Source organism: Manis pentadactyla, chromosome 10 (genome assembly GCF_030020395.1).
Source record: "Manis pentadactyla isolate mManPen7 chromosome 10, mManPen7.hap1, whole genome shotgun sequence".
Taxonomy (NCBI): Eukaryota; Metazoa; Chordata; class Mammalia; order Pholidota; family Manidae; genus Manis; species Manis pentadactyla.
Window position 1 is genome coordinate 22,884,829 of NC_080028.1, and position 13,820 is coordinate 22,898,648.

A 13,820-nucleotide genomic window follows, 5' to 3' on the forward strand; every position below is an offset into this window, starting at 1 on the left:
ATTTAAACAAGTCTTTAAATATAAACCTTCAATTCTCTGCTTTCTGTAGACTCTCATTTCCACTCTGTTATCTGCTATCTCTGAGCTTGAAGTCTAGATTCTTTGGGGGATATTTTGGGCAGGCTGGCTCCTTTCTCAACTGCAACCTCCTCTGTAATTATTATGGCTGGAGATTTCTCCACTCTGCTCCAATCTTCACTTTGCTTTCTAGAAGTGGAAACAGCATATTTGTCTTTTGTTCCTTTAAGCTGAGGACTTCAGTATTATGTCTTTCCTAACTATTCCTCAGTCCAATATGAAATTTGAAATCCACGAAGTCTTATCCAGTTATTACTAAGTTCCTTATATGTCTATTCTCTCATTCAAGAGGTCACCAGCCTATATATCCTTAATAATTTTTCAGAAATCATTTATGCATGATAGTTTTTCTGAATTCTCATATATTGAGAATGTTTTCCTGTTGCTTTCACACATTAATAAAAACTTGGATGAACACTTTGGTCAAAACATTTTTCTCATGATTTAATTACTATCTAGTGCTTCATATTATAGAGATTACTCTATCACTATCTGTGATCTATCATGTGATTTGGACATGAAGTCTGAATTCAGCTTGATTTTTATTCCTCTCTACAAAATCTTTTGGGTATTTGAAGTTCTGCATCAGTGTTTTTATTTGTCTTTAAAGGCCAAACATTTTTGCCAGGACATGTCTGAAAGCAAGCCTTATTCTGTTTATTTTCTCCGGGAATCAATCATTAAGTGCTATGCTGACTCAGCCTTTCTTCCAATGGGAAAGTTTTCTTCATTATATCTTTTATTATTACTTCAATTCCATTTGTGCTAACTTTATCTTCAGGAACTCCTGATTTTTCATGATTTCATTATCTATTCTCTGCCTTCCACATTGATCAACTTGGCTATTATGTTTATCTCTTTGATCATTTCCCTGCATTCTAAAGGAACCTCTCAATTTTCTCTTCGTGATGACTGATGCAATTTTTTCAGTATCATTTATATTCTTTCTTCCTTCCAAAACGATTTCAAAAATATTCTTTTGTTTCCTTTAACAGGTGATTTTCCAAAGTATACATTCCATCTGTATCTTCAAGGCAATGGTCCCCTTCTCTCATGTGGCAGAAACTTTCCAAAGCTTTATGTGCTTGTTTGAGTGTTTATCTTTACTAACGAGTCTTATCCAGTTCCTCTCTTTTGATGGGTAAATTGCAAATATTTCCCTTAATTCTGACCTCTTCCCAACCCCCAATGAACACATTCAGCTGTCCTTATTACATGGATGCCAACAGAACTCCCCTCTCAGATCTTAACACGAGAAAAAGAAAGTGATGATTTATACACACATGGACACACACACACATAATCCTTGTGGTAGACTGTATTTCATTTTCCAAGATGACCATGACAATATCTACCCTCCCACATGATCTTTTGCAATGTATCCTTACCAACCCTCACAAAGAGGTGGAGTCTAATACCTCTCCTTTAAATACAGGCTGGCCTGAGGGATTGACTTAGGCCAACAGAATGCAACAAAAGTGACCACTTCATGATTTCTGAAGCTAGACTGTGTCAGAAACGGCCATGTAGCTTCCATCTGCTTGCTCTCCAGATTCTCCCTGGAAACCAGCTACTGTGCTGTGAGAAGCCCAAGCCATGTGGAAAGGCCATATGTGCGTGCTTTGGTTGACATTTTCAGATGAGCCCAGCCTTCAAGTCATCCCAGCCCAGGTGCCAAACACAGGAGTGAAGGAGCCTTTGGACGAATCCAGTCCCAAGGCATCTGAAGGCCCCATTCATTGTGGAGAAGAGACTAACCATCCAACTCACTGTCTCACAGAATCAGTGAGCATAATTCAAAGGTTGTTGCACTGAGTGTTGGAGTAGTTTATTACACTGCAATAGATAATGAGAATAAACTTCCCATCAAATTTCTTACATGACTTAGCCATTTATATAATATAATTTTGATAGGCTGAGAAGGAATCAGCTCTTGGTCCTGCTGTTTGATATACTATTATTACTAGAATAATTCCTTTATTAATATATTTCATTAGATTCTGAGAAAGAATAAGGAAGGCTTTGATGTCCCTTCTTATCTCCACTTCTTTCTATGGCTGACTTCACATCCAAGAAGGCAATGTTCCCCTTCCTTCCTGCTTCAGCTGTCAGCCCTTGGCATGACTGAGGAGGAATGGGAAGGCAGAAAGATCATGCCTATCTCAGAAAAGAATTCCCACATGCAGTACTAAGGAGTATTCAGGTTTTCTGCTGGTAGGGACCTCACGGGATATAGAATAGCCAGGGTGAAGCTCTTTTCCCATCTTTCCCTCTCTAGCCCTGCTAATCTGTTTCGAAGTTGCAAAATATACCCATCACTACAGTTGTTTCGTTCCCATCCCAGCTTCACTGTGTTAGTGAAAACAAGCCCCAGCAACTGAAAACCACGGGGCTTCAAGATGGGTGGGGAGTTTTGTTAAAGCAAGATGACCTTACATGGTGAAGAAATTGTTTCCATTATTTAAAATGTTTAAGGCACCTGATTGAACAACGTATTTCCTCCTTAAGGACATAAATTTTGTCATATTAGATCACCTGCGAAGTAAACATAGCTTGGCATTCTGTCTCATACATGATGCCAACCCAATACAAAATGCCAAAGGTGTATCACAGGGCAATATGATTCATTCTTGAAAAAAACATTGTGTTTCTCAACAACTCATAAATATATTACACCTTCTGGGAGCCATAATTATTTTCAACTGTATCTTGAGAGCGACTTGTTTCAAAAGTTTATGACTCACTGTGAAAACTAATGTTTTTTCTAGTTGTCCTAAATTTCTTCTCTTCCATGCTTCAAAGAGTCCTCCCCGCCCATTCTTGTGCTTTGGAATTTTGGCGAACACAAACATATTGATGCTTTTCATGACTTTTTCGACTTTGATCATCTCCCCATGCAGTCTTCATCTCTGTGAGCTGAAAGTCTTAATCTTCTTAGTTTGACCTCATGTTTTCAGCCCACATATTCCCTTAATTCTTTCATCTTCCCTTTGCTGGTCCTTCTAAGAATCTTATTTCTTTGTTAAGGGGTACTAACCACAGACACTATTTCAAGAGCAGGTGTTCCCAGCCTTATCTTTAACTCTCTCCAGTGGGCTGTTCAATCAAGCATGCTTACATGTTTTCAGGGAGTGGGGGGCAAACAGGAAGGGGGAAATATTTCAAAGTCAATGTCAGAGCACAGTTTGGAAATATCTTGTCACCTGAACAATGCAAGGGAAAACTACTCCCTCGGCTCCTCAGTATCTATTCAGACTTGAATGGCATGATTTCCAAAGCATGTGGGAGCTAAAGAGGTAGGCACCATAGGAAAATTAAAAGCCTATTTTTATACACCATGTTCAGTGGGGTGGGGGAGACACAAAAAACAGAAAAGCAACAAATATTGTACAAGGAGAAAAAATTAAAATACGATGGCAGCTTCATTTTGATATTTTGGTTCTTAGAAGCTGTTGTTTTTATAGAAATGGGGGAAAATAAACAAATGGAACAGAAGGTGTTATACACAGGAGGAATATAAACACAGACTTATGGTATGTTAGTGTTTAGAGGCAAATTGCAATGTTCCAGCACAATAGGGGGGTTCTAATATGGACCAACGGGGGCTGTGCTATGATATCTACCTGGGGGGCTTGTTACAAAAGCCCCTAGAGACCTTCCTGCTGGAAATCCTGATTCAGTAAATCAAGAAGAAGGTGTGGGAAGTCTGTATATACATATTTTTTAAATCATCAGGGTAATTGGACATATAGGTAGGTTTGTGAAATACTAGTCTAGACCAGTGGTCTAGGCTTTAATTGTTTGGGTTGTTACTGCTTTTTGTTTTAGCAGCAAAACCCTCCTCTGAAATGAACTCATACATGGAACCTAGACATAAAATCCATAAGTGTGGTTGCCCCAGTGCAGTGGACGTGGCAAGGCTGAGACTGGCTTTTCAACTAGACCTCCTCCCTCTCTAAAGGACCCAACAGTGTCACCAGGGAATTCTAGAGGTGACATAGACACAGCTTGAAGATGACTGCTCTTGTGTTAGTCCTTAATTACACTGATGCAGGGGCTGGAGGCCAGAGAGGCAGCATATCCACCAAGTACACAGAGTAAACTATAGTGCAGGTCAACTAGAATCTAGAACAAAACCCCAGGCCGGGTGTACAGCCACTCCCTGGGTGCCCTTCAGCAGCCTCTGAGCACACCAGGGTGGGCGCAAAGGCCCCTGGTCGGCCCCCTCACCAGCACCAGACCACAGTCCTCCCTCCTTGGTGGCTTCAGCCCAGTCTCCCTCCCGGAAGATGGGGCCCATCTCTCACCCAACGGTTGCCCTTCAAGGAGTCAAAGGGCCTGCATGCACGTATCCTCCCAAGGAAGGCCACCCCAGGGGCGACTCCAGGATTTCCTGTGGCCTCCAACAGCAGGGGCTCTTGCTAAACCAGGATGAAAGCGAAGCCCGCACTTGAATCCTGCTCACAGTCCCTTCTGTTAGTTACCTGCCTCCCTGGGATCAACTACCACTAGTTCTCTTTCTTTTTTTTTAACAGAGTATGTGTGTATCTAATGCAAATATGCTATATATATGTAAGTTATAAGTGAAGCATAATAAAACAAATTCCCCAAAACTCCTACCTAACTTGACAAACTTCCAAAACAACTTTCTATGTGTTCCTCCCCAAAGCCAATCTGGGGCTCCCACCCTTCTACAGCTGCATCTATAGTCCTGAACTTTGGCTCTTTATCCTTCTTTCATATTTACATAGACTTGCAGCAAATAGCTATACAACTAAATATTCTATTTCGTTTTGCTTGATTTTGAGCTTAAAGTAGCATCATACTGTAGTGAATCTTTGGCCTCACTTTTTGTATCATGATTCTGCCATTCACTCATGTTGATGTGTGTAATTCATTCATTATTCACTGCTGTCAGGTACCCCACATAATGGGATTATATAAATATTCCACATTCATTGCTAAACAAATAGTTGAGTGTTTACTATGTCCCAGGCATTATTCTAGGGGCTGGGGGTGAAGCAGTGAACAAAACAGACACAATCTCTCCCTTAAGTAAATAATAGAAGAGACATCTAATGCTCCACTACAAGTTATTGAAAAATTAGTTAGGAAATGGAAGTGTAATAAAGCAAGAAAGGACTAGGGCAGAGGGGGGAATATCTACAAACTCCCCTGAAAAGAGAACCCTATAAGGGAAAGCATTATAACCTCTGACAGCTACTACTAACAACAGATTAAGAGCTTAGAACCTCAGAAAGCAGTTCACAGCACTGCCACACATGCAAGAATTAGCGGGGCGCCCACAGCTTCGAGCTTTACTGGGGACTAGGGACTTTTCAAGACATCAGAAATCAAATTATTGATCATTTCACGGCCAAGAAAATAAAAGACAGCCTATTGTAGTAAAGAGAATAGAGACTTGGAAATCAGGAAAACTTGTTTAGCCTCCTGACATGGCACAAATTAGTAAAACAACTCTCCTTTTGAGCTGCGCTTTGCAAGTCTGTGAAATGGGAGTATTTATAATTCTGAGCTCATAGGCTATGGTAGTGGTGAGAACACCTTGCCAGTGATAGTTACGGCTCGCTTTGTTTACCTCATGCCAGGCACTGCGCTGGAGGCTCTGGCAGACCTCATCTCCCTGAGTCTAAGGTGGCAGGTGTTCTCTCCATGGCAGACAAGTGAACAGACGTGCCCAAGTTCCCACACTGGCAATCCACGATTAGAGCTCAAAATATGTCTGGCCCCAAACTTTGTTTCACCAGTTCCTAGATGTCTGCAGTGTGCAATTTCCTTAACCTTTCCAAGCATGGGTCTCCTCCTCTGTAAATTGCAGATACTAATAGTAACTACCACGTAGCATTGCTGCACACATTAAACGAGGAAATCCATGTACAGTATTCTCAAGAAACATTCAAAGGGCTCAAATAACCTTCATAGCTCTTACTACCACCACCACCACCACTACTTTCCTTGTGCTTTGGTTTTTTTAATTCCCTGCCTCATGAAGGACACCATCATCTGCCCAGCTGTTCAAGCCAAAAGCACATAAACAATTCTGGATACCATCCTCTTCCTCGATCTACACATCCATTCACCAAGGCCGGCCTGTTCCCCACTTCTTCCCATTTCAATGCCACCTCCACCACCTTGGGTGAAGGCCACTGTCATTTCTCACCTATTATCTCAAGGTCCTCCCTACTGATCTCCCTCCCACCATGCCGCCATCCTTTCAGATGCAACCTCCCCACTCCAAACAGAGTGACTTACGAGGACAAAAATCTTATCACCAAACTCTTCTGCCCAGAACTCCTGATGGCTCCATGTGTCCTTCAAGATAAAGACTTAACTTAGCACACAAGGCAAGGTTAGCCCTGTCTGGCTTAACTCCTCTCTCTGATCTCTCTGATAATAATAATCATCATCAATGTTATTTGCGCTGTGCTAAGTGCTCTACACACATTACCTCTTTTAACCCTGACAGCCCAGGCTCTGACTTTTCAGGACCTCAAATATGAATGTCTTTCCTGTATATGAATAGTTAGGATTTATAAGAGAATCCCAGTCCTGGCCCCACATCCACCAAGTTCAGCAAAGAAATCCACCCCCAACTACTCACGCGTTTATCCTTCTCAAAATTATAGGCCCAGAACCAAATGCTTGATTTTGCCAAAGACACAGCAAAGACTCAGCCCTATCTGAGGGAAGAAGAGCAGGTGAAGAATACCTGGATCTTATTCTCAGCGGGATATCAACCAGGTGTCCAGAATACATGGCCTATGACCTTCAGCTCAATGGGAGAAACTGCCCATTAGGGGACTACTTAAGGCCTCTGGGGAAAAATCACACTAGACATATGCATCCTCTCTCAAAGCAAACAATGCTGTTCCGGCGAAGTTGAGAATGTCTCTCTTTCCCGCCCAATATACTCAGAACCTCCTAACTCCCATTTTTCTTTTTAGACCATATGCCTCAGTGGGCTCTGTCTGGTGACACAGCCTCCACCATCTCCCAAAAGCAGACATCTGCCCTGCACCTTAGGACCACTCAGCTCTGAAATTGTAAGGCTGACTTTTGGGGAGATTCCTCCTCCATTCACATTTGCTTCATTGACAGGATCACCCTCAGCAGATTCCTGAACTGAAGCTTCTGAGGTTTGAGCCCCTGGCAGCCTAGAGACAACCCATATCTTCACCACAGTCTCTCCAACTCATTCATTTCTAAGCTTTTGAATATTCCCGACAAAGTAGCATTTCCACATGCAACATCTTCTGTTGTAGGATGGCATCCTCTGGAGTGTCATTTGCCTGTATTGCCTTTTTATCCCATTCAGTAAGGCTAAGTGGAATTCATAACAGCTTTAATTTCTTGAATTGGCCCCTTTCGTCCCTATTTACAAGCAAGTCTAGTATTGATTACTGAAATTGAATGTCTCTTTTCCTTTACTGTCCCTTTGTTTTCTGGCCAAGACATCTGTATTTCTAACTTGTTCTTCTAAAGAGTCTAGTGGGATCCCCCATACTGTGGGAGAGCTGGTAAGTCCATGAATGTTGAGTCTTCCACTAGGCTTCTTTGTTCAAACAAATCCCGTCTATCTTTTCTCTTTACTCTCCTTAATGGAATAATACCAGCTAGGAGGTATGCTCTCATCAGTCAACCAACCAACCCAGATTCAGATTCCACCTACCAACATCCAGCTGGCCCCTGTTAATGTCTCCTCTTTTTTGTGCCATCCTTATATTAATACATTTATTAATTCTATACATTTCTAGAGTATACAACCCATTAGCACCACATCACCTTGAAATTCATCTAGTAATCCCTTGAGCATCTCACACTCATCTCCCTGGTCCTCTCTCCTCAAATCTGTCCAGATTACCTGTAACCAGTTGGTATAGCTATCAAACAACTAACCCAGACTAACTCCTTAAGGGAGAGGAGAGAAGTCCATTCTCAATGACTTTTGGAGTGAATTCTGTAACTTTGAGAGTTTTTCTTAATGCTCTCACAGATACTGTCTCTCATAATATTGGAGTCACTCCAATTATCTATTATCTTGCCTCTCTTCTCCAGATATTTTGGGTCTCAGCCAGTATTTGAAGCAGTCCATCTCTGCCATCCAGCACACATCACTGAAAGCCAGTGCTTGGAAGGGACACAGGGAACTCAGCCACCTTCCCACAGTTTGAAGTCACCCCTGAAGCTCTGAATGAGAAACAGGGTAGATCCCTATCTCAAAGGGGTAGAGGCTGGGCCAGGGGTGCCCAAGTCCTCTCCTGAACTCACCTGAACTTTCCACTCCTTCCATGGGGAGGGGCAAACAAGGGAGCATCAGAGGCTAGGTAGGAACTCCACTGGGTGTTCCTGCAGATGGAGGAAATGTCAGGCAAGGTGAGCCAGTGTTTTCACCTAACCACACTTAATCACATAAGAGTAAAGGGGTAAATGGAGTTGACTGATCTAGGTGCACATCCCTGCCTGTCGAATATCACTATGTCTGCTGGGTTTTCCCTTTCATTCTTCAAATATGTAATTATTTTTTAGTGTTCTGTTGATACAGGAAACCATTAAAGACATCAGATCTGGGAATTTGTCCATTTGAGCCACCACCATAACTCAAGAGCCTAGCATAGCGCCTGGCACATTATTAATGTGCCACTTCATTACTTAAATGAACAGTTCAGATCAAATAGCTTTCATTCCAAAAAGAATAAAATCACTTTTACCTGACATATGCAAATTACTGAGGCTGCAGTACACACTTTGATTGTTATTTTATTATTTGGAGGCCCAAACTGGCCCAATATTTGTTGAGAGCCCCCCTTCACTTTGTGTCTGGAGACGGAAGCAGAGACTGTGAAACGGCAGGTGTTAAAGTTAATAAAAGAAACGACTGAAAGCAACGAGGCATCTGAGTGTTTTCTTGCTGATGCTTGTATTGTTTCAGAATATTCCTAACAATCTAAGATTCATTCATGCAAAGAAAAACTATATTTACAATTACCCCAAATATGCCTCCCACAGTGTTCCCACCATTTCTCCAAAATAAAAGCTCCATCCCCTTTCCCTGTGAAGCATGTGCCCTTTTGAATGGTAAAAATGGGTTTTGTCACTGCTCAGCACTTGACTGCTGGTTTTAAATTTAAGTTGTGCTTAGGATAAACTGTGCATTTTCATATCAAATTTGAAAGGGTGTTTCAAAAGGAGTTTATGGGACAAACTACACACAGCCATGCAATAAGATAAAGCTTCTGGAGAGCCACTTAGTTATGTAAAATAAAGCATATTTTAGAAAATACAAGCATAAAACTTGGATGAAAACAAAATGAAAATCTCAATTAAATACAGGGACTCTTCACTTAACATCCCATTCATGTCATCTGACTTACGTGAATTTTTCATATAGCTGAATTGATCATTTTTTAAGACTTTCTTTAGAGTGAGAGTTCTAAAAGCATCACATAAGTCCCTGCTTTCCAAGTATGTATATGTGTGTGTGTGTGTGTGTGTGTGTGTGTGTGTATACTTACGAATCCTCTTACGTTCTCTCTCTGCTGAGAACTTCTCCATGGCCTACTTAATAAGTTCTTACAGGGCTGGGAGGGGAGTATTCCTTGACCTAGCATTGCCCTCTGGCTACCATCCTCATCTTTACTTCGTACCTAAGTTTCTTTAAAGTGTGGTCCACGTTCACCTTCACTTTTGTTCCTTCCTGATTTGCTGAAGAATGACGCTATTTCTGCCAGCCTACTGACATGCACCTGCAAAAGTCCTCTGTTCTTGAACTCTCTGACTTTAATCAGTGAAGCTCCCTAGAAACTCTTTCACCAGACCCTTGACAATTACCTTCCCTGTTGTCTTCCTATCGGTCTGGCCATACTTCCCAGTGATCCTCACCAAAGCCTTGGTTTTTCTGGGGTTCTCTTCTGACTTTCCTACCTTGCCTTATTAAGCAAGTCCTCTCCCTCCCTGGCCAATTGCATCTTGATGAGTCCCAAACCTCTCTCTTAGCCCAATTTTGACATCTCTGCTTGGACACAGGTGTCTCAAGCTAACAGGACCCAAACTGAACTCACTGTCATCTCCAGATCTGCTTTTTCTCCTGTCCTCCCCATATCCAAAGCCAGAAGCCTGACTTCCATGCTTGCAGTAACAGGTCTAGGACTTCTAGATATGAGTCAGCTCTTGTCTCTTCTTTATCCCTGCTGTCTATGTCTTAATCCAGGTCACTATCCTTCCTCCTTGGAATTGTTGCAACAGCCTTTTAACTAATCACTTTTTCCTTCTCATCTTGACAATTTTACATCTACGCTCCTGCCACCAGCAAAGTTATTAAAGATCTAAATTGGATTATGTCACGTATACTTAAAAATCCTTCTCTGGCTTTCTAGCATGTGTGGAATAAAGGCCAAGGTCAACTGAAGGACATTTGAAGTCCACCTTGATTTGATCCCTGCCCATCTTTTCCCCATTACTCGCCACCTATCCCCACCTCAGAATCTATCTTTCAGCAATTTATACCTGCTTATAGCTCCCTAAGCACACATAACCACAAAGAATTTGTTTCATGATACACTTGAGAAACATCACATTTCTTTATTTTTCTAGATAAATTTAAAATGGGCTCAGCCTTTCCCTGCTAGTATTGATGAGAAATCCAAGCTTGGGGATTAAAGTACTGACCCTCGGGTGCCCTTCTGCCACTGAGCTCTGTAAGGATGCCAGGGCTCCCACAGGAAGAGGCCCTGTCCCAGGTCCACCTGGATGCCCTTCTTGTGTCTGTGCTTCTGCTGCTTAGTGTCTCAGTAAGGGCTACACAGGACCTGGTGCTACTGATCCCAGAGGGAGAAATAAGGAAGGCACAGACACTGCTGGCCACTGTTCCACGCAGTTTGCATATATTTACTCCCATAATCCACACTGCAACTTTATGAGGTAGGCACTATCCTTACCAGCCCCATTTTGCAGGTGAGAAGTCAAGACACAGAGCTTGAGGAACTTGCCTAGGTGAGTGGTGGTGCTGGGATTTGACCCATCAGCCCGATTCCAGACTCCTCCTCTCAACCACTGTACTCTGTGCCCTCTCGCAGTGCACCTCTCCATGGCCTGCAGGATGGCCACAGAAGCACTTGGTCATTGCTCCCAAGGCCCACTTACTGACCGGACCCACCCAAGCACCCATGTGCTCCTTTCCTGCCACATGATGCTTTCATATTCTGTACTTACAGAAATACCCAAATCCCTCTCTCTTTCTCAAATTCTAAGAAGCTACCTCACCCCTCTTGGATCACTTCCCTTTTCAAAGTACGAAGGACGTTCTCCCTCCCCTAGGAAACACTCCACATGAAATCCTTGATGGCCCTACCTTCTGTCCCACGGTTCCAGACATCCGGCTCTCTGCTCGCTATGCTCCCCTTACCTTTGCAGAGCAGCCCCCTGCCTCCTGCTGTTCCTTAACACACAAATAAGTTCATATTTCAAGGTCTCTGTACTTGGCCGCTCACTGTGCCTGTAAACTCTCTGCCTAAGATTGGCCTTAAATCACAAGGGCAGCAGGGCTGTTCTTGGGGCACAGGAGTGAGGCTGAGGAGATGTGTGCCAACACTTCGAGCCTACTGCATTACCGGGAATAAAGCAGAAATGAACAACTTCATAACTTACACTACCCCACAAATCTTGCTGTTCTCTCCCTCTGAAATGCCTCCTTCTACCCGAGAAGGGGAACCCTGTGAAACTCTTGTTCCTTATCCAAAATACAGCTCCTCAAAGAAGTTCTCCCTGCCCGCAGTTTCTTTTTTGGGGTGTGATCCATACCTTGCACATATTTCTATTGTTGTGCTTGCCACCACACACTGTAATCTTTTTAATATTTTTTATAGTTGTCTCTTTTATAAAACTGGGCTCCTCAGGCATAGGAACTAGACCTTATATACACTCAGTACCCCAGTTGCTAGCAAGATGCCTAGAAAATTAATAAATACCTGTTAGTCTGGGGAGAGGAAATCCCAGGGCAAAATACCTCTAAAAACCGAAATCAGTCAAAGGGAGAAATAAAGTTTAAAACCCATTTATTGCTCACAAACTGCAGTCGCGGGCAGTCATTCTCCTCTGCTCTGGAGGAAGCCAGCAAACAAGCAAGCCAGTCCCCTCCCCTTAACCTCTCAGGTTCAGACACACCCTCGGTTGCCCAGGTAATTATCCATTGATATGGAGATGACCTTCTCTCCACCCCTGAGGATATGCAAATGTACTAAAGCCAGGCGGGATATTCTGGAAATGTTACAATTTTACCCACAATACCCCAAATTGCTTGATAACTGAAACTGGCCATAGGTCAACATTGTACCCCTCATTATTTTACCACTGCTCACCCTTCACTGCTACCACCTGGCTCCAAGCTCCAGTCTTGCTTCTCCTGAATTAGTGCAGTGACCTGCCTGCTGGCCACAATGCTTCCACTCTTATACCCTTATAATTTATTTTCAACACAACAGCCAGTATGATCCTCTTAAAATATAAAACAAAAAATGTCACTCAAAACCTCCCAGCAGTCTCCCACCTCAATCCAAAGGTCTATAATGGCCTGCGAAATCCTATAGGATCTGTGCCCCTTCTCCAAAATGCTCTGACCTCACTGCCGACAGTGCTACTCATCTCTCCAGCCACACTGCCTCCTGTTGTTCCTCAGGCACACCAGGTATACTCCCACCTCAAGCATGTCTACTTCCTGTGCCCTCTGCCCAGAATATTCTTCCCCATATATCCTCATGGCTCACTGCCTCACTTCCTTCAACTCTTTATGTTAATACCACCTTCTCACCAAGGCTTTCCCTGATCATCCTATTTAATATGCCTTGCTTTATTCTGCTTTATAGCATTTTTTACATTCTACAAAATATAACATAATGTATATGTAATACACTGTAGTTTAATTAACTCATTTATCTTATTTATTGCCTGCCTCCTCCATACAGGATGTAAACTCCACAATGACCTGGCACATAGCAGTCCCCCATTACACCTGTGTTGTATGGCTGACTCAGGGACCAAGGAACTCAGCATCCAGTCTCATCTCTGCCTCTAACTGGACAAGGCATTCAACCTAACTGTCCTTGAATGCCTCAGCTCTGAAATAAGGCTGGACTGGAAGATCACTTAGAAGGAAATTTATAGGAGAATAAGAAAAGAAGATAAAAAATTTTACATTTTCATCTTTTGCACTCTTAAGGGAAAAGTGGAAATCAGGATAAAAATATCAAACATTTTTTTGTCCAAAACAAGTGCATAAAAACTTGACTGTGTTGATATGATGGAGAAAATGTGAACTATACGCTTTCACAACCTTCCTTCTGAGGAGAAGACTGAGTCTGAGCTGATCCAACAATGGAAGAAGGAAAATTGGCAGAGTGTAATTAATTAATTTCACTAGAAAGGAAGAGTTGTAACTGCTCTTGGGAAAAGACTAATGATCCAAAACTGACAGGAAGTAGCTCAGTGTGAGAGGGGATGGAGATGAGTGGCATTTTGAAATAAAGTATAAAGAAAAGGCACAAAGAGAGGGAGATAAACCTTTGAAATTTTGAAAAAAATCTTATATTGCAATGGAAAATTCGGCATTGCCTATAGCACACCCTTCTGGATTATATGATTGCGGGCTTTCATTGCCATTAAGCTATTTTACACCTTTGCAAATTGTAGATAACTGATGATAATTCAAAATAGTTCTTATCTGTAGACAT